The sequence below is a fragment of the Festucalex cinctus genome, chromosome 6, assembly GCF_051991245.1.
Source record: "Festucalex cinctus isolate MCC-2025b chromosome 6, RoL_Fcin_1.0, whole genome shotgun sequence".
Lineage (NCBI taxonomy): Eukaryota > Metazoa > Chordata > Actinopteri > Syngnathiformes > Syngnathidae > Festucalex > Festucalex cinctus.
In genome coordinates this window covers 15,771,193-15,791,085 of record NC_135416.1, presented here as the reverse complement: position 1 = coordinate 15,791,085, position 19,893 = coordinate 15,771,193, and the positions used below count along the sequence as shown (strand labels likewise).

The following is a 19,893-nucleotide window of genomic DNA, read 5'->3' as shown; positions in this document are numbered from 1 at the left end:
TGACAGGACGTGAGCAGACTGGTCGCCATGACTGGACTGGACGTGGAACACTGGGCTGGGACATGGGAGACTTGGCTTGGATGTGGAGAGACTTGGCTTGGATGTGGGGAAACTTGACTTGACTTGACTTGACAGCAAACACCACCAACACAGCATGCCACGACAAGACAATGCTTCCACCACGCGTGGGACAAACACCACTGACTAAATACGTGGAGAGACTTGGCTTGGATGTGGGGAAACTTGACTTGACTTGACTTGACTTGACTTGACTTGACTTGACTTGACAGCAAACGCCACCAACACAGCATGCCACGACAAGACAATGCTCCCACCACGCGTGAAACAAACACCACTGACTAAATACACCAACACTAACGAGACGCTAACAAGACACACCTGGGAAACACAATAGGCTGAGGGCACTGATTGGTCACACATACTGGGAAGGGAAGACACACGCAGGTGGACAAGGTTAATGATAACGAGACAAGGGAGACAAATCAGACAAAAGCCAACATGAACACCCAAAATACAACAAAAACCCAACCCTACTGTACCAAAACATGACAGGAACCTTATGCCATAAAAATACTTCAAAAATACTACAGTCCAGGCCAAATAAACTTATAGTATTTAGTGTTGTTTATTTTTAGTATTCTTTGTGTTGTCACTTCACTGTTGATGCTACAATTTGTGCGCATCCAGGCTGTTTTCATTTCCAATGTAAACACACTCACATCAGATATACGTCATCTAAAATGTACGTCTTGTTTATCCTCCTCTGTCGGCCAATCAGGTGAGCGGCTGCTCATCAGGCTGCGGCGATTCGATGAATCCTGACAACAGGGGCAGGTTTCTGTTACATGCACTCAAACCACACAGTAATGTGCGAGGAGAAAAGTGGAGTTTGGACACACGCTAACTAACATATTCGAAAAATCGTTCCTTTTTTCTATCATCTCTTTGAAGAGGATATTTAGTATGTCTGCGCACGTGTTTGCATGTGACATCCATGTTGATGTTTTGATAAAAGATGAGTCACGACTTGATGAATGTGTGTGCTTCCTTCTTCCCTGTCTCTTCCCTTCTTATAGTGTTATGTCTTTGTTATGAGTGTGCCCCCAGGCCTTGCATGGTTACACAAAACCAATATTTACAGTCACCACAAATATACATCAGCTTTGTTTGACTAAATAAATAAATAAATAGATCACCACCTTTACAGAAATGATCTTAGACTGAATGTGTCCCAAAGCAGAAACAATATCATCTCATTTTCGCCAATCCTCATCCATGCAATATTCATAATCACAATCATATCTCAGCGTGCAGTGCGCATTGATACACTCACGTGCCGCGCAAGCCGAAAACGTCACGCTGCCTGACGTCAGACTTTTTTTTTTTTCCGGGACACAGTTAGCAGATGAAAATGCTTCTAAATTGAAATTGAGAGGCTGGGCTTTTCATCCACATGAGAATTTGTACACGTGACACCACCATGATGGTGGATCACTTTGCACCCTCTAATGATGTCACTTATCCGTGTGCGTCAGACAGACAAGGCAAAGCAGACAAAAGGAAGGGGTTACTCTGGCTGAGGTGCTGTGACGTTGGTTGTTTGGGAACCTGCAGGGTTGTTTATTTACATATTATTTTTAGGTTGATTGACAGTCAAAATGTATTGGATAAAAAAAATCTGGAGAAAGAAGGGATGGGTTAGTCCATTTTCCTCATTTTCCAAACTTGTCCTCATTAGGTCGCAGGAGGCACATCCTGGCCTGGTCACCTGACAGGTACAGGACTTCCCCCAACGTATTATTTTAGATTATAGTCACTTCTAAAGGAAACAAAACAAACAGATAAAGTGTCACCGCCAAGAGTCAAAGTCAAAAACTGTTAAATGAGGCACACAAAAAAAAAAAAAACTATAATAATACAATATTATGTTGTAAGCGCTTTCATTAGTCTAAACACAGCATCCTGATTACCTAATATTACATTTGTGGAATATGAATTACAAATAAGCAACAAACTCCAACCGGTTTTTATCCATCTCAGGTGGCAGCCATTTTCCTACTTGCTTTCAACTGGAAATGACATCACAGTGCTCAGGGCTTAGGTAACAACCAATCACATCTCACCTGTTTTCTGAGTCTGGTCATGTGACGCTCGCAAGCTGGAACGCAATTGGTCGTTACTTGAGCCCTTGAGCAACTGTGATGTAATTTTCTCTCGACAGGAATTAGCAAAATGGCCGCCTCGTGAGATGGATAAAAGGTCGATTTTGCTGCTTGATTTATATTCTACAAACCCAATATTAATCAGAATGCCTTTTTAGAGTGCATAGAACAAATCATTGCAAAGAAAACATTTTGGCGTTGACTCCCACTTTAATATGATTCATATCCTTGCCAAATTTTGAAGGGGACATAATCGAGAAATTTTACTTTTTAGTTTTTTGTATACAAATAGTTGTGTCTGACCAGCCAACTAGTGTAAAAATGAATGACAAAGTAAATTTTGTCTGTGAGACGTTAAAAATTTCCCCATTACATCATTTTGAAGCTGTCTATAAATGTTGTTTTACAGATTTGTTTTAAAAAAATATAATTATTTTTCAAACAGCCATTGCATATGAAATCATCCTTGCTATTGACATGGAGCTGTTTGTTTGTTTGTTTGTTTGTTTGTTTTGATACCAGCCAACTAATTACTGAAACAATCATCACTTTCATTTCAGGAACTAATGTAATACACTTACTCATTGTTATTACAAAAGAGGATCAACATTTACGTTTTAATGTTTCTGCTTTTTGAAATTCAAGGAAACAGTCATTTCGGAAACAACACAATATACTGTATTTAGTCGGTTTAACCACATCCCCCATACTTGCTGCCCTGCTTAGGCAACATTTCTAAGTATCTTCTTAGAAAGGTAGAAGGCTTATTTTCTCTAATTTTCCAAAAAAAAACTGGCCTACTGTTATATTTACATGACAACAACCAAGTAAAGTTTTTTCTTTGTATTTTAGAAACATTTCAAGTAGACAACAATTCTGTCAAAACAATAAATTAGTCAATCCATATTACCCACTAATCACCCCTCTCATATCGCCATGCACACATACTTGATATATTTTTATGTCAGGCTCCCACAGAATTGTCGTCACTCTCCAATACAGTAAAGACGATGCAATATGATTCAACCTTCATCCCCAACTCACACCGCCAACTTAAAGCTAAAATAAACATACGCCCCCATAACATACAGTAGGTAAGAAGACAAAACAACATCCTTCGCTTTCAGAATGCACACACACGCGTCACTAAGCTCACACCGAGCCAACCCGCGAGGGCTTAAGATAACAGATGACAGACGTAACCTTCCAGCTCGAAGGGGGACGAGGCTGACTTGGAAGCAGTCCCTCAGGGATTTGAGTCATCTCACGGCCTTAAGGGAGATGGCTGGTGCCTGCAGACGTCAAAGCAGGTGTATTCAGCGGCAGCACGGCCAAAAATTGCTCCCTTCGGGAACAGGAATAGCATCAATGTGAGTGTGAATGTGTGACACATAATGGCTGGTGTTTAGGTGTTATTCTTTCAGCATAGTCATCATAATAACTAAGGTTGCTTTGGAGATATCAATTCTCATACTTGCTCCAATAAGAAAAAGAGATGGTTAGTCAACTAATATAAAATAAAACCTTACACAGTTTGATCACTCTGAAGGGAATTTGATGTGACACATGGCATATATATCCAAAACAACACAACACAACACAACAGGTGATTCACATGGAAGGCACGTACATACACAACACTAGGGTGTGTTTGTTTTCCTGTGTACAAACATGAGACATGCAAATGAAGATTCAACACGCCCTTAATAATTTATATAAACTTTTTATTTCCTCCCTACTGTATGTGTCATCTCGTTAATGGTAATGCTAAGTTTATTGTTTTACTATTAATCTGAAGATCTTGTTCGAGGTTGAGTCAACTCCTGCCACGTCTGTGTTGGTAATGGTGGTGTCATCGTTTCCCCTCATGTAAAACTCAAGTTGCATACTATACCGCCACCTACGTGCTTTAGGTCATCTGCAAAATGAAGCAAAATGAGAAGCACTGTGACATTTATGACAGGAACTGTAGGAAATACCCTTTGTCACTGTCTGGCAAATTGTTACAAAAGAGGATCACTACTACACGTTTCACTACTCATGTGATTTCCCCTTCATTTCTAAATTAAGACGAAAGTCATTTCAGAAGTTTTCAGTCTAACCACGTTCTTTCACTGTATGACTTTCGCTAAGAATAATTTTAATAGGTCGATATAGCAAGTGAATGTACTTTCCAAGTATTTCCTGCTACTTTTTATGTTTTGCTTATAGCAGGGCTCTTTCCTGTCAAGAGCCATTGTAGGGCAAATAAATAAGCAAAAATGTGTGCGGAGCCACAAAACATTTTTTTTCAAATTGTGATGGAAGAAAAACTGTGTGACCATAGCATCTAAAGCATACACATTCATTTGCTTCTACCTTCTAATGATTTTGAATTTTTATTTATTCATTTATTTATTTATTTAGTAATTGTCACACTTCGTTTTTTTTCTACATTTTTTTTACCTTTCTGCCTTTCTGACATTTTTGGCTTTTTTTTTGACGCAAAATGGTAATTTTCTGCCTTTCTTCTTCCTTTTTTGGACATTTTATAGTTTTGTTTTGGTTTTTTTTTTTTTGCCTTTTTTTGCTATCAAATTTCTAGCATTTTTGGCAATGTTGTGGACATGTTATGGTTACTTTTTGAATGTTTTCTTTTCTTCCTTTTCAAATACATTTCCTGACTTTTTTTTTTTTTTTGCAATTTTGTGGACATTATTTGGTAATTTTTTTGCTTTTCCTCTTCCTTTTTGGACATTTTATGGTCACTTTTTGGACATATTTATATAGAGGTAATTGCTAAAACATTTTCATCTACCTTTCATCTCTTTTGCTGTCAAATTACAAATTTGGACATTTTTTGAATATTTAATTATTCATTTTAGCATTAATATGTTTAGAGAATATTTTACCTAAAAAAATAAAATAAATAAATATGTATTTATTTATTTAGAGATCCACAGGAAAGGGACTAAAGTAAAGAGCAATATGTGGCTCCAGATGAGAATGTGTCAGGAACAGATTGGACTGGATTCCTCTAAGACCGAGCCAGGCCTGTTTGTGGTCGGGTACAAACATAAACACATCCAGGCTGTTTTTGTGACAGTTTTGCCCCTTACCAAGCAAGGACATAAAAAAAAAAAAAAAACACTACAGTATCTAGATATCATCAGAGAAGGAATCAAATTTCAGAGAAACGTGAACATCTTTCTTTTATTTATGACCAGCCTCACATCCAGTTTTTGGTGGATTATTGGCACCATGATAGGTAACCAAATTTAGAAGCTCCATAGAATGCATTCACAATGTGGCTTTCTAGTGGTCACAGTTTATTATTATCATCTAATTTTCATCTTTAAATGCTCTTAACTGTGTACTTTGCGTGAGAAGTAACACTTCTGCAATAGAAACATGAGCAACATAAGCAAATTTTTCTTTGACAAGAAGAGAACTAAAGTGGTTTTAGGTGGAACTACAATAACAAGGAAACACCTAGCAGAGACAATAATGTGAATACAGATGTACGCACATCCACTTGCTGTAGACACACCCAGACTTACAAACACACACACTCACCGATTAGGTTGAGTAGTGAATCACCATATAGTATTGGGTTTTTTTTCCTCTCTGATTGCTGTAGTAATTGTCAATGGTATAACATAGTATATGATGTCTATCATTATGGAGTGATACATTTGTGTGACATTAATATTCACAAAAATCAATGAAAACACCCTATATAGCCTAGTGAACATAATTTGCATTTTTTTTATTAATAATAATAATAATAATAATAATAACATAGAAATCCCAATTATTTTTAAGAAGTGAAAACAGTTACTTTGTCTGATAACAAGTTACTTTTATTGTGAAGTAATTCAATTACTAAATCAGTTTTTTTTTCTTTTTCTTTTTAGCAAGTAATGAGTAACTAATTACTTCTATAAAGTAACTTTCCCAACCAAGGTTATTTTACTTTAAATAAAACTAACGAAAAAACTAAAACTAAAATTCAAAAAACAATTTCATTAACAAAATAAAATAAAAACAAAAATTCTTTAAACAAAAAAACCCCGAAAACTAACTGAAACTACATGTTTATAAAACTAACGGCAATAATAGCAAAAATGTCCTTTGTTTTCATCTTTGATAATTAATTTAATGCATGAGACTTTGGGGATGATTTTAAATGTGTTATTTTAAGTAGCTTTATTTTGATACTAACCGGAATCAGGACGTTTGAAAGTGTGTCACACAGAAGTGACATCATCGAGCAGCAGCCAATAGAAAAGCACCTTGAGATGACGTCATTCCAATGGTGTTCATTAAATATTGCGCACAAGTAATGCACATTTTTTTTTTAAAAACTAAAACTAATACTGAAACTAGCTAAAACTAAACTAAAACGAATCAAAACGAGCAGAACCACACTTGAAAACGAATTAAACTAAATTTAAAAAACAAAACTCAAAACAAACTCAACTGAAAATTCCAAAACTATAATAGCCCTGTCCCAACACTGGTAGTGAACCTACCGGTAATATGGTGACACACCCAGCCTGGGTTAAAAATTCTGAGCACTGATCTTGATGAGCTTTTGATATTTCACAAACATATGCTATTGTAACACAGGATCTTTGTGAAGACAAGTGTTTGTGGATCGCTCCAAATGGAGGTCGTGGAAAGAAACAGTCGGAGAGGGAATAGCTCCAGCTTTCACTTTATTTCCTCGTCTCGTCTTAATTCAACTTCCCTCACAATCGTTCCCCCTCCTTTCTCTCTCTCTGTATCCTTCCGCGCCACACGCTCATCTCCCACAATGTAGTTCCGGTCCCCCCAAATCAAAACAAAATAGATCCCAACAAATACATATAATAATATGAAAATAAATCCTCTTACATATTTCCTTCTCTTCAAAATGAAATGTCCACATTTCGTCTGGAACATATCAACAGACAAAATTAACAAAATTGAACCAAATTCAATCATCATTGTACAAACATAAGACCCCTAAAAAAACTACACACCATTAGGAAGTGGTACACATATCCCATAAACACTTAACACAGGCATGTGCCATCATTTTTTTTTTTTTTTTTTTTTTGTAAACACATTTAGCATAAACACCTCATGCAAGAAGGCGCTGTGGCCTTCGAATAATACGGCCACTCCTGGTCATAGATGGCCCTGAAGGGTCACCTAGGGGACGCAATCCTGGCTTATGGGAGACGCGGCCTGTTAGTCTCCTCTGTGCCGGCACAGAAGGCCTAGCGGGCCCTGACAGTTGAGTCAACCCACTATCACCAAAACGAATAGGAAGAGAACCGGACAATGCCGTGTAACTCGGCGTACGGTCCCTGGCAGGAAAAGACACAGTTTTTGGTAATATTACCTCAGTGCCCCGGAAAGGTTTCAAACGATCATAGTGAATAGTTTTTCGTGCGGCCTGAGTATCTTTAACATCCAACAGCTGGTACAAGAGACCATCCTCATCAACAGAAATGACCTTAAAAGGCCCGGTCCAGTTTGGACATAGCTTCTGTCGTTGTGTGGTAGGATCATCAATCCACACCAAATCCCCACAACCATAAGGCTTGAAATTAACCTGTTGGTTATAGTAGTATTCACGTTTTAGTTCTTGTTCCTCACGAAACCTGTGAACTGTCTCAAATGCCAAGCTCATGCGTGACACTAGTTCTGACCCATAGTTTTGTGGGGTGTCCAATTCTCTGGGCGGGGCCACTTGGACCTCTGCAGGTAGCCTTGGCTCTCTGCCATGAGCAAGAAAATAGGGTGAATACCCCGTGCTTGAGTGTGGGGTGGCATTAAAAGATAGAACCACAGCAGGTAGGTAATAGTCCCATTCACCCCCATGATCCTGAATCAATTTAGCCAATTGTCCCTTCAATGTCCGATTGAATCTTTCCACCATACCATTCCCTCGTGGGTGATATGGCGATGTCCTTTTCTTTTTAATGTTTAGTCGTTGACATATAGTTTGTACCACCTCTGATTCATATTGCCGGCCCTGATCTGAAAACAGTTCTTCAGGAACACCATGGTCAGGGATGTATCGCTCACAAAATAACTGGGCCACTGTCGCCGCTTTTTGGTCCGTCATGGGGTAGACGTTTACATACTTAGTAAAATGATCTTGTATTACCACAATTTACCAGTACATATCTATTGCCCGCAGTCGTAATCGGAAGTTCAGTTATGTCTGTACACACAAACTGAAACGGTCTGTCAGACTGGATAGAATGTAAAGGCGCTTTGCGTTGTGGCACCGGTTTCCTGAAGGCTTCACATGACTCGCACAGGTTACAAAAGTTTTCAAGGTCGGATCTCATTCCTGGCCAATAGCACATGTTCAATGCTCGCTTAACAGTGCGCTCAGCACTGTAATGACCAGAACACGGATTGCCATGAAGAAAATGCATCGTCTCTGTAACAAGTGAGGCTGGTATTACCACCTGATAATAGTCCAGTTTCCCCGGGACACTGCGACCTGTGCGACAGAGTACATCATCACATAGCACTAACTTGGGAAACTGCCACCAAAGTTTTCTCCGAACCCGACCTTTAACCTGTCTCAGATAAGGGCGTTTTTGATTTCTCACCCAGGCATATACCTCAGCGAGCACGGTATCAGAAAGTTGTGCGGAAATTATGTCATCAGTCTGAACAGACAATGTCGGCAGTAACATAGTGTTCAACCGTTCAGTGTTGCAGTCAACAAAACATACCTGAGATGAGGCACTGTTGTCAACAGAAGGTTGTCCAACTGAGCCTAACAAGTCTGAAGTGGGGGCCACCACTTCAGCATCATCAGGGAAGGGATGACATTCCACTGAGCGGGAAGTTGTCCTCTCAGTGGATTCCTGTGCCACCATAGGAATCCGTGACATTGCATCAGCATTCGTATGTTTCTTTCCTTCTTTGAGCGTAATTCTCCATTGATAGGGATCCAGTTCCAACGCCCAACGGCCTCGGCGTCCCGTGGGGTCATGCGTCAGATCCATTTTTCTTAAACTGAGCAGAGGACGATGATCAGTAACAATAGTGAATGGATTACAGTTCAAATAGTGTCTGAAGTGTCTAATTGACCAAACAATAGCATATAATTCTTTGTCATAGGTAGACCACTTTCTCTCAGTCTTTGAAAGAACATGACTTGCGTAAGCCACCACCCTTTCAAGCCCGTTTTGAACCTGAGAGAGTACTGAGCCAATTGCAAAATTGGAGGCATCCGTACTCAAAATAAATGGTTGGTCAAAATTAGGGAAGGCCATTATTGGTGCGGAAGTAAGTGCATCTTTCAATGTCTGAAAAGCCACACAACATTCATCAGTCCACTGGAAAAGTACTTGTTTCTGTGTGAGTCTATGCAGAGGCTGTGCCACGAACGCATATTTATGTACAAAACGTCTATAATATGAGCACAAACCCAAAAATGCGCGTACCTCGGTTGGTGAACGTGGCACAGGCCAGTCACGGATGCGTGCACTGTTGACAGGGTCCAACGTGAGCCCGTCACGGGATACAATGTGTCCCATATATTTCACACTCGTTTTGCAAAAATCACATTTTCTGGGGTTTAGTTTCAAACCTGCTTCTCTAAAACGCCCAAGAATGTCTTTGAGATTATGCAAGTGCTCTTCAAAGCTTTTACCCATGCAAATAATGTCATCTAAATAAATGACACAGGTCGTCCAGTGAAGTCCCCTCAACACAAGTTCCATGAGTCTCTGAAATGTTGGTGGAGAGTTTTTTAAGCCCATGGGCATTACTTTAAATTGGTAAAGACCATCACCTGTTGTGAACGCGGTTTTGTGTCTATCCACAGGATCCATTTTCACCTGCCAATACCCGCTTGACATATCCATTGTTGAGAAAAATTGAGAACCCGACAATGCGTCCAAACTATCGTCCACCCTTGGTAAGGGATGTGCATCAGTAACAGTAACAGAGTTTAGTTTCCGAAAGTCCACACAAAACCTGTACGAACCATCTTTCTTTCTCACCATCACTACTGGACTTGCCCACGGGCTCATACTGTCCTCTATCAAGTCTTGTGCCTTGAGAGCGTCCACCTGACGGTGGATTTCTGCCTTCATTTTAGGAGACGTACGATAAGCTCTCTGTGAAATTGGGTTGTCACAAGTTGTAGTTATTCTGTGTGTAACTAGGTCCGTCCTGCCAAAGTCATGTGGGTGTTGACTAAACACATCGGCAAAAGAGGTCAAAGTTTCTGTCAATTGATTTTTCTGAATCTGCGTTAGTTCTAAGTCTTTCACATCTGGAAGGATGACTGGCTCAGCACCGTTAGGCACCTCAATATTTATATTACCAATGGAACAGTCAATAGTAGTGTATTCACCTTGGCCATCCTCAGAGATAGCATGAAAACGTCCTATCTGTGTACCACCATGTAACATGACCTCCTCATGAGAAAGATTTGCCACCCGAATGCAAATAGAGCCTTGTTCTACATTAGCCACAGTCCATGCAAAACCCGTATTAGATTGATCTGTGTAATGTGGTTCAAACACACCTGCATAGCTGTTGGGTTTCAGTCCCTTTTGAGGTGCCACAATAGTTGCTGCGATGACCTTTTCAGACAGAGCGGGAATTGGGACTGTGGATGAGACAGAAACAGCAGCCAAGCATGGAACATATCGACGTGGACTAACCAGTGGTACTGTTCTTCCCTCGACATCCAATACCATGTTCCGTGTGTCCACGGTGATACCATTGGCAACTAGGAAATCCCAACCCAATATAACAGGTTTGGTACAGTTCCTGACAACTTGAAGCGGGTGTACCATTGGCTTGTGTGCAATACTCAGGTTAACTGAAATAGAGCCTACAGAGTCCAGAGGATCACCTGTGACCCCAGTGAGAGGAATAAATTGCTTCACAATTGGCTTTCTCTGTAAAGCATGTGTACTCATTCTGAAATCCTCACTAATGACCGAAATGTCAGCCCCCGTGTCAACAAATGCATGTACCACTGTGTCTTCAACAATAATTGAGACATATCTCCTCTCATTATCAGTCAACAATGTACTGTCACTTACAGGTGTGTCAGATGATGTGTCCAAGTCTTTTTGGGCCTGGGAGCAAGTAGTTGACAACTGGCCCTCATCGTCAACTACTCGTAGTTTCCCTGATCCGTCTGAGGACGTGAAGGAGACTGGAAACGTACACGTCCAGCTGGACTCGGAGATCGTTGATGATGTCCCCCGGCGTATCGATCAGGAGAGCGGCCACGATCCGTGTAGCTCCTCCGTGAAGGACTGTAGCCTCTCCTATTGCGTTGCGATGATTCCGATTGAGTGCGTGGACCTTGTTGGTTGTACACCTCCTCATCACGTCGGGAGGTCCGGTACGCACTGCGACTAGTTGAGTTTCTTTCGTAGGATGAATCTCTGCGACGAGGTGGTGATCCATAGTATCGTTCTGCAGGATAGCGATCACGTCGTAGACCCTCAGGTGTGAAACTCCTGTGACGAAATCCATAGCCAGCACCACCACGGCATTGTGAATCCTGCCCTTGCTGGCTAACTGTCAATTGTAGTCGTTCCACCTTGTCTGATAATGCCTCAATGGTCTTTAACATCTTCTTCATGTCATCTGCATTAGCTGAGTGGACACCCAGGGGAGCAGCCATGGGAAGAGGAGGTGTCACGATAGGCGAAACTGCAGGATAAGTGGGTGCTGCAGGAAAAGGCCCCTGAGCAGCAAACACTCTGCTTGCTTGATGGGCAGTCTCAATTTGTACCGCAAACTTCAGAGCCTCTTCAAGTGTTTTCACACCTTGTTCGTGGCATCGTAGTTGCAGATATGGATCAAGTCCAGCAATGAAGCGGCGAAATTTCTCTCCACTTTTAGCGTCATCACCATATGTCGGGAAAGCTTCTTCAACCAAGCGGCTGATCTCTGCAGCAAACACAGGAAGAGCCTCACCAGGAAGACGGCCACGTGCATTAATGTAACTTTGAAATGTTGATAAATAGGCAGCTTGTCCAAAAACAGCCTTCAGTTTCTCTTTAGTGATTGTATAGTCGCTCTTGTCTTCATCAGATAGACTGTCCCAGTAACTGAATGCGGCCCCACCCAAGCATGTAGGTAACAGCTTTGCTAAACTGTCCTCGTCAGCCTCAGAGTGAGCACCAACAGTCACCTCAAAGTGTCTGCACCATCTCGAAAAATCCTCCTTACCATCCCCCATAAAAATTTGGCGGTAATGTGGGATGGCGCGGTTCTTACTCAACTGAAAGGACAGCTCGTTCCAAAAATTGTTCGCCATAGCTGAAAGTTCGTAGTGAAAAGCAGTTTGTAAATTGTCCACCTGTTAGCTGACAAGCGCGGTCCTCCTTCGTAGAAGCGAGCCGTTGTCCTCCTGTCCTCTTGTGGACAAGGTATCGGGCCACGTTCACTTTTCGTCGGCCGCCGCTAGCTTAGCACAGGCTCTCGAACGGAGCGCAAATTCAACCTCACTCACCGCTGAAAATCCACAAACCGCTGCCACCAGTGTAACACAGGATCTTTGTGAAGACAAGTGTTTGTGGATCGCTCCAAATGGAGGTCGTGGAAAGAAACAGTCGGAGAGGGAATAGCTCCAGCTTTCACTTTATTTCCTCGTCTCGTCTTAATTCAACTTCCCTCACAATCGTTCCCCCTCCTTTCTCTCTCTCTGTATCCTTCCGCGCCACACGCTCATCTCCCACAATGTAGTTCCGGTCCCCCCAAATCAAAACAAAATAGATCCCAACAAATACATATAATAATATGAAAATAAATCCTCTTACACTATTTTAGCTTTGATCATCAACAAAGACAGCATTAGGGCGAAGGCAGAAGAAGAAAGAAGACTGGTCGTTCAACGTGATGAACAGGAGACAATTTAAGGTTGTGCTAATGACAGTTAAACTCAATATAACACATCTGTGCAGTTGTTGGATTAATGCGTTTTGGCATCCCACGAGCCCCCAACAAAAGCAGGTCCACTTCCTGTTGAGGAAATGCATGGCTGGTCCTGTGCTGTTCCCGCAATGTGGGACAGGAAGTGTACGCTGGCCAACAGGAACCCGTTTCTTTAAGCATGCCAAACATTGTGCGTCGCCGTTGTTTGCATGACCTTTTTAATCAGTTGTGATAGTGCTGAATGTACAATTTTGTTTACCCACGCAGGAAGTCCGCAATTTGTCAAGCCTGTTTCAAGATAATAGGAGACAATCATAAAAGTCACAAATTATTTGCAGGGAGTAGTGATAAAGATGATAAAAGACTGAATGAATAAATAATTGGCTAGAATCCGTAATTCCTTGCTCGCATAACCACTGCACATGTATGAGTATAATTTAAATGCAAATTAGAATGAAAATTGATGTCGATGATGAAATGAAAATGTGCAAGCAGATGTGTAATTTCCAACGCAATAACTCGTAATGAAATGTGCATTGTGTAGCTGGGTTATTAATTTATTAAAACGAGGTTTAATTTGAAATCTTGGTTGGAAATATCACAACAGTGTCACATGTGACAGTGACGTCATAGTTTATATGCAAGATTCACTCTGTCAGTAATTACAATGTGGTTAATGTCCAGGAAATAGTCTCAATGCCGTCGTATAGGAAACAGGAAGTTGAGATTATTTCTCTTATTTACCTTCCTCATTTTTTGGTGTGTGTAGGACAGTGTGAAATTGCTTTTCTTAGTGATGAGTGATATTCAGATTTCAACATGCTTATTTTTTAATTCATGTGGCAAAAGTTATAAAACTGTTGTTTTTCAAAAACAATATGTGTTCATACATTCACCCATACAACACAACACTTTATCATAACAGTAATTATAGTGACAGTATGTGAAAATAAAAGACTGAAGTCATTCACATTCATACCGATGAGGTCAGAGCTGAGATTCAAACACAGAAAAGTGCTAACACACTGTGTTGCTGCATTTTGCGTCAATGAATATAGACACCATTCTACAAGGTTTACAACTTTTGTCTCCACACTCAATTACTGAAGGTAGTGCAATTACAGTTCGAGCGCACCTGTCTCCACTTAAAATCAGACTGGCGGGAGGGGCGTCATGTTTGGAAAGGAGAAAGCAGCCAATATACAAAAGGTTTATGGTTTTAATTTAAAGACTAATACAGTTTGTAGACTAAAATGTGGCAGTCTGAAAGCCCCCCAAGAAGCCAGTTAGTCACAAAAATGTCATCAATGTGTTATATTCTGGAGTTGGATCCCAAAAACGTAGACACAAATAAGATTTTAACTCTTTATTCGCGTAACATCGAGAGGCGTAGAACAAACTTGACGAGACGAGAAACAACGAGAACGTATCAAGAATCACGAGACACTAAGCTAACTTGAGCTGTGGAGGTGCACAGAGGAACAGAGGTAACAGACAGGCTTATATAGACAGCAAATCGATCTGATTGGTTGTGGCTAGACATGTGGGTAACAGGACTGACATGGAATTATCTGATTGGCTGTTGACCAGATAAAGAGATTCCTGACATCACATATCTTCTGACATCACATAGCGTCATACTAGTTGAAACTAGAATCTAGTTGAAACTAGAATCTAGTTTCAACTAGTATGACGATGTAACCAGCATCTAGTTACTAGATGCTGGTTACATCAGTTCAAGACAGACAGTTGACCTCACGGTCTTTGACCCAAACATAACCCTTGCATGACCCTAGTCATGACAGTAAACATAACCCTTGCATGACCCTAGTCATGACACAATGATGTCATGTCATGATCATTACTCAGCTGGTAGAGTTGTTATCCATCTACATGGGTCGCGGGGGGTGCTGGAGCCTATCCCAGCGGGCTTCGGGCAGTAGGCGGGGTACAACCTGAACTAGTTGCCAGCCAATCGCAGGGGACACAGAGATGAACAACCACTCACACTCACAAGCACACCTAGGGACAATTCGGAGCGCCCAATTAACCTTCCATGCACGTCTTTGGAATGTGGGAGGAGACCGGAGTACCCGGAGAAGACCCACGCAGGCACGGGGACAACATGCAAACTCCACCCAGTAAGAGTCGAAGCCTGGACTTGGTCTTGCGTCCTCATTACTGGGAGGTGGACGTGCTAACCACTCATGCACCATGCCGCCCCAGAGTTATCTCCCAACCCAAAGGTTGTGGGTTCGATCCTAAACCGTTTTGACCATGCCAGTGTGTCATTGAGCAAGATACTGAACCTCCAGTTGCTGTTGATATTGAACCAAAAATTACTGATCCTTAAATTTATGAATGTATTCAACTTCAGTTTGCAGTACATAAATCCAGAGAAAGTCCATATAGACCATGTATCACGAGCAGTGAAAGAATGCATACCTCATTAATGACGAAACATTCTTACACACGCCTCCACAGTGTCCACATCATCACGCATTTCCCCCCTTGCTAATATTCATAAGATCACACTAGAAACACAAAAATCACCTCAGCGGACACTCAACATGACCTCGGTCAGTTATCACACCTCGTCAGCAGCGTCATTAGCACACCGCCGATGGCAGCCGCTAATACGACCGCAGTCATAGGCGGTGACTCATTGGGTGAAGCCCGACTCCCACAGCCAGGCCAAATGAATGTCAGTTTAAGTGAAAATAGATATGAGTTTGTAACGAGGTAGATGATTGCTGTCATGAGTGCAGTTGCTTCACTGGGTCAATGGATCCTATTGACTGATATGATCCATTAAATTAGATGAGGAAGAGTGCACATCAGGTGGAGATGAGAAGTGTTGTTAATAAAGAAGACTGAAAGCTGCTTGTGCTTCTATTCGTCAGGTTTTCGTGACAGTACAAGATGGCAGTATGAGTCAAAATGCAAGGTAAGTGCCATTAAACGTGAGAAAATAAGACACACTTCTTCTTCTGACTCATATGTGTTATAAGCTGTCACTTTGCCAGCATAGGCACATTGTAGCAATGCATAGTGGAATTATACAGTAATCCCCTTAAACAATGACCGTATACAGTAAGATGGCTTTTTTTTTTTTCCCTTTTTTTTTTACCAGCCGATCCCAGGTGGGAGCTTCAAATTGACCCGGGAATATAACAAAATTTGACAAGTCAATGGATGTTTGTACTTCCACAGGGATGCGCCTGTGGATGCAAGGATATTGATGAAAACCTAATCACCATACGCAACCGCCCACCCACCTATAACAATCAGCAACCCATTAATCAATATATCAATATAGGCTACCAATCAGCTGTGGCAGTTCATTATGGTAGCGTAAATGGTCAATACAACACTTGTTCTAGTAAATGGATACTGTAATAGCTCAAAATTCAGTTTGTTTACTTCCCAATTGGACTTATTGGGTCAAATTGTGCTTTTATACGGTTGCTATACTAAGTAAAGTCACATATTATATCACAAATTGTAAGGTCCTTCAAACTCGAACATATCTGACGTGGGTGGAAAAAGTCATATTCTTCCTTTTTTTTTAATTACTAAAAGCTTTCATCACATTTATAGCATTTCTTTTCACTTTTCGATGTCATTAAATCAAATTCATCTCTCAATGTCAAACAAAGATCTGATTTTTCCTCGGTTTGAGGTGAAGAGGAATTTGGTAATCACACAGCAAAATTGGCACTGTTAATTTAACACCAGAGTTAAATTTATCCATTTAGATACTGAGCCACTAAATGTAGTTAAAACAACACTTTTGAAAGTGTTACTTTTTGGTGGTAGTTGAAATTTAACACTAGTCAACACTGGTCAGTGTCGATTTTACACTATATTAGTGTTATTAATGTTAAAATATTTTAACTCTCTGCACAGTTACTCGTCACTGCTCCAATCACCAGCAAGACAGAACGCTGTTTGAATCAGAATGAGTTAAATTAACAAGGCCAGAGTTGAAAGATTTAACACCCGAGTTTTTGCTGTGTAGTCTCTTCTGTGAGTTGAAATGGGCCCAAATTCCTTTTGTTTGAATGTCAGTGTTTCGTGATGTGAAGAGGAGGAAAATGGCCCTGGCTTGTCTCCCTCAAACTAGGGAAGTGCAGGTGTGAAGGCGGACCTTAATGACATCTTTGCACAGTTAAACTAACATAAGGTGATCAACTCTGTAAAATCACACCTACTCTGGACACCATTTAACATTTAAAATGTTAAAATTATATAAGTCAGCTCCCAAAAATGTAAATCCATGAAAAGAAATCTGCATTAGTAGGAGCCTTTCAATTGGAACAGCATTTGCACATAAGCCGACTCTTCTTCAATCAGCTGTTTGTTTGGACCACATAGACTCCACTAAAGCGTAATGTTTTAACATCAACATTCACAACCAAGCACTCTGTTTCTCTCTATAGGAATTCCATTTGTCAAGCAAATTCCTTCCTCTGCGTCTAACCCCACCCGGCTCCTGTTCCCCAGAGGATGTCTGCCTGCCTTGTCCCCTTTCATCAGACCTAGAAAGAGCTCGTGATAACAGGCTGGAGCTGCATCGCTGATTGGATTCAGGTAGAAGGCCTCATTTGCAGCCATTGATCGTTTCCTCGTGAGCAGACTCCACGGAGCCTTCCACATTAGGTCAAGTCCATTTTATTTATCTAGCAGCAAATCAGACCAGAAGTTATCTTGGGGACACATGTTCAAGACTCGATTGTTTACATACTATAACGACAGTGAAACTAAGATAAACAAAAAACGAGAGATGCAGGTTTACTCTCATCTCAGGGGAGTAAAATGTCAGTCTACTTCACTACCTCTTCTTACTGGGGAGCGTAAATTACTTGAAATTACTTTCATTTACCTTCTTTTTTTTTTTTTTTTTTAGAATCCAATTGTTTTCTGAAAACAGAAAATTATGATTGGCTTGTTGCTAGAGCGGACAATGGTGCAGTACATACAAAACAAATCCAGAGAACACAAAATGAGATGTGAATGACGTGTGCACTCAAACTGTTGTAACTTAAGAAGTAGAAAAGTGGACACACAGAGGAAACAGAAAATAAACTGTGAGTAAATAACAGTTGGAAACAAATTGAATATGTCAGGTTCTAGTGGTTTCCACTTGTTTTGTTTGGTTTGTCCTATACAGTACTGTCATTTTCTACAAATCTTAAACACCATGTTCACAAATGTGTTTTTAAATACATTAAATGTTTGAAGATTATTGCTAAAAACACTTGCAAAGACTAAGAACTAGATGGCATGCTGAATTGTAGAGGTATTAATACAGTTTAGCACATTTTATTTCCTTGTCATTTTTTTTTTTTTAAATCATGGTTAAAATGGCGCCCAGCGATGTCCAGCAAAAGTTGCCCATCCCCCACTATATCAGAACTGCCCAGTGATGTAATTAGGTGACTGGCACAATTACCGGTTCAGTCAACCACTATTTTTCGACTGCTAAAGCATGCTGTTAGCTAGCTATAGCTAAGCCGACACAGCAAATCTGTATCTTCCATGGATGTCACTATTTACAGAACATCGTTTGGTCATATTTTTCCCAAATGAGCCAGCTGAGAGGAGCGCCTGTTAGCTTACAAGCTAGCTATCCGTTGTCACAGTGTGGCGAGCCTTGCGACAACGGAGGCATATTTTTCAACTACTGGTTTTAAGCAGATATATTTTTACGGCTCATATATAGGGATGTGTAGGCATAAGAAAGATGCTTGAAGAAATATGCTCAATTTTTTAGCGGGACGTGGTTAACCACATTCAGCAAAAATGCCGACGGTGTTTGAAAGCCAAAACAAAACTTGACTTGACTAATTTATTTCATTAAGCTTGGTTGTTGGTGAAAAATTCCCTGTGAATTCTCAGTAGACAACAACATGACTAAGAGGAAATTCTTGTGGTATCATCATGTTTGTTAACATGAACTTTCTTTTTAATGTAGTTCCTCTGTGCTGTCGTTGCTCCTTGCCTCAGTTGTGAGGGGAAGTGAACAGGCCGCTGATGACTGTACAGGGCGTTCCTTCGAGGGTCTGATGTCCTCTGTTGTATGTATTTCAGCTTGACCACGAATACTAAATTGGAGCTTTTTTGATGCACGTCATATCTCTCATAGGTGACTCAAGAGTGAGATTTGCTTTCTCCCACTCTGAGTCATTGAGTGCCTTTTGAATGTCATCTCAATACTCTAAATAAATTGGTTATAAAAAGAAAAACAATAATTCTGTATTTTAGATACTTCTTTGAATGAGTTTTCAGACACAGCTGTCTCTTTAGCGGCCTTCTCGTTATTTAATTGACATTGATTCTGTCTGCCATTCAAACATCTAAATCTCACTGGTGATAATGGTGTGCGGACTGGCTTTGGGATAACGTCAGAGGGGCTGAAAGACAAGCGCTCTTGCAATAATTGTACTCACTATTCATATAGTCATTGGCAAGACATCATGTTAATCATTAAAGGCAGCACAACTGATGAGTCGGTTTTGTCACCCAGTTGCGCCGGCAGAGCTTCACGTCAATCATTACAAGCAGCATTACTGAGTAGTCGGAAATGTCATTCAGTTTTCATGTCGTAGGTTAGCCTACAACCGTTTTATGCATCGCTACTGATTGCCCTCGGCTGAAGTTGACCTTTTTACAGTTTTTCCACAGTATTTTCAGGACAAATATTGAACAGGAACAATTAAGATTATTTGGCCAGAGGGCATCTTCTGGAAGTAGGATGGAAAAATAAACAGTTTAGCATAGTATTGTTGTTTTTTTGCCT

General features: G+C 40.7%; 1 long non-coding RNA gene across 3 annotated transcripts in view; it reads left to right on the top strand.

Moving 5' to 3' along the window:
* LOC144020269 (uncharacterized) overlaps positions 1 to 19,497 on the top strand; it is a 32,462-nt gene extending 12,965 nt beyond the window's left edge. For 2 of the 3 annotated variants that reach the window (XR_013283841.1, XR_013283840.1), the window contains 2 exons: positions 15,995 to 16,038; positions 17,534 to 18,642. This is a non-coding gene — a long non-coding RNA (uncharacterized LOC144020269). Of the gene's footprint in view, positions 1 to 15,994; positions 16,039 to 17,533; positions 18,643 to 19,068 lie in introns of those variants that run through there. The other variant, XR_013283842.1, reaches the window with a different exon arrangement.
* Positions 19,498 to 19,893: the final 396 nt, after the last annotated feature.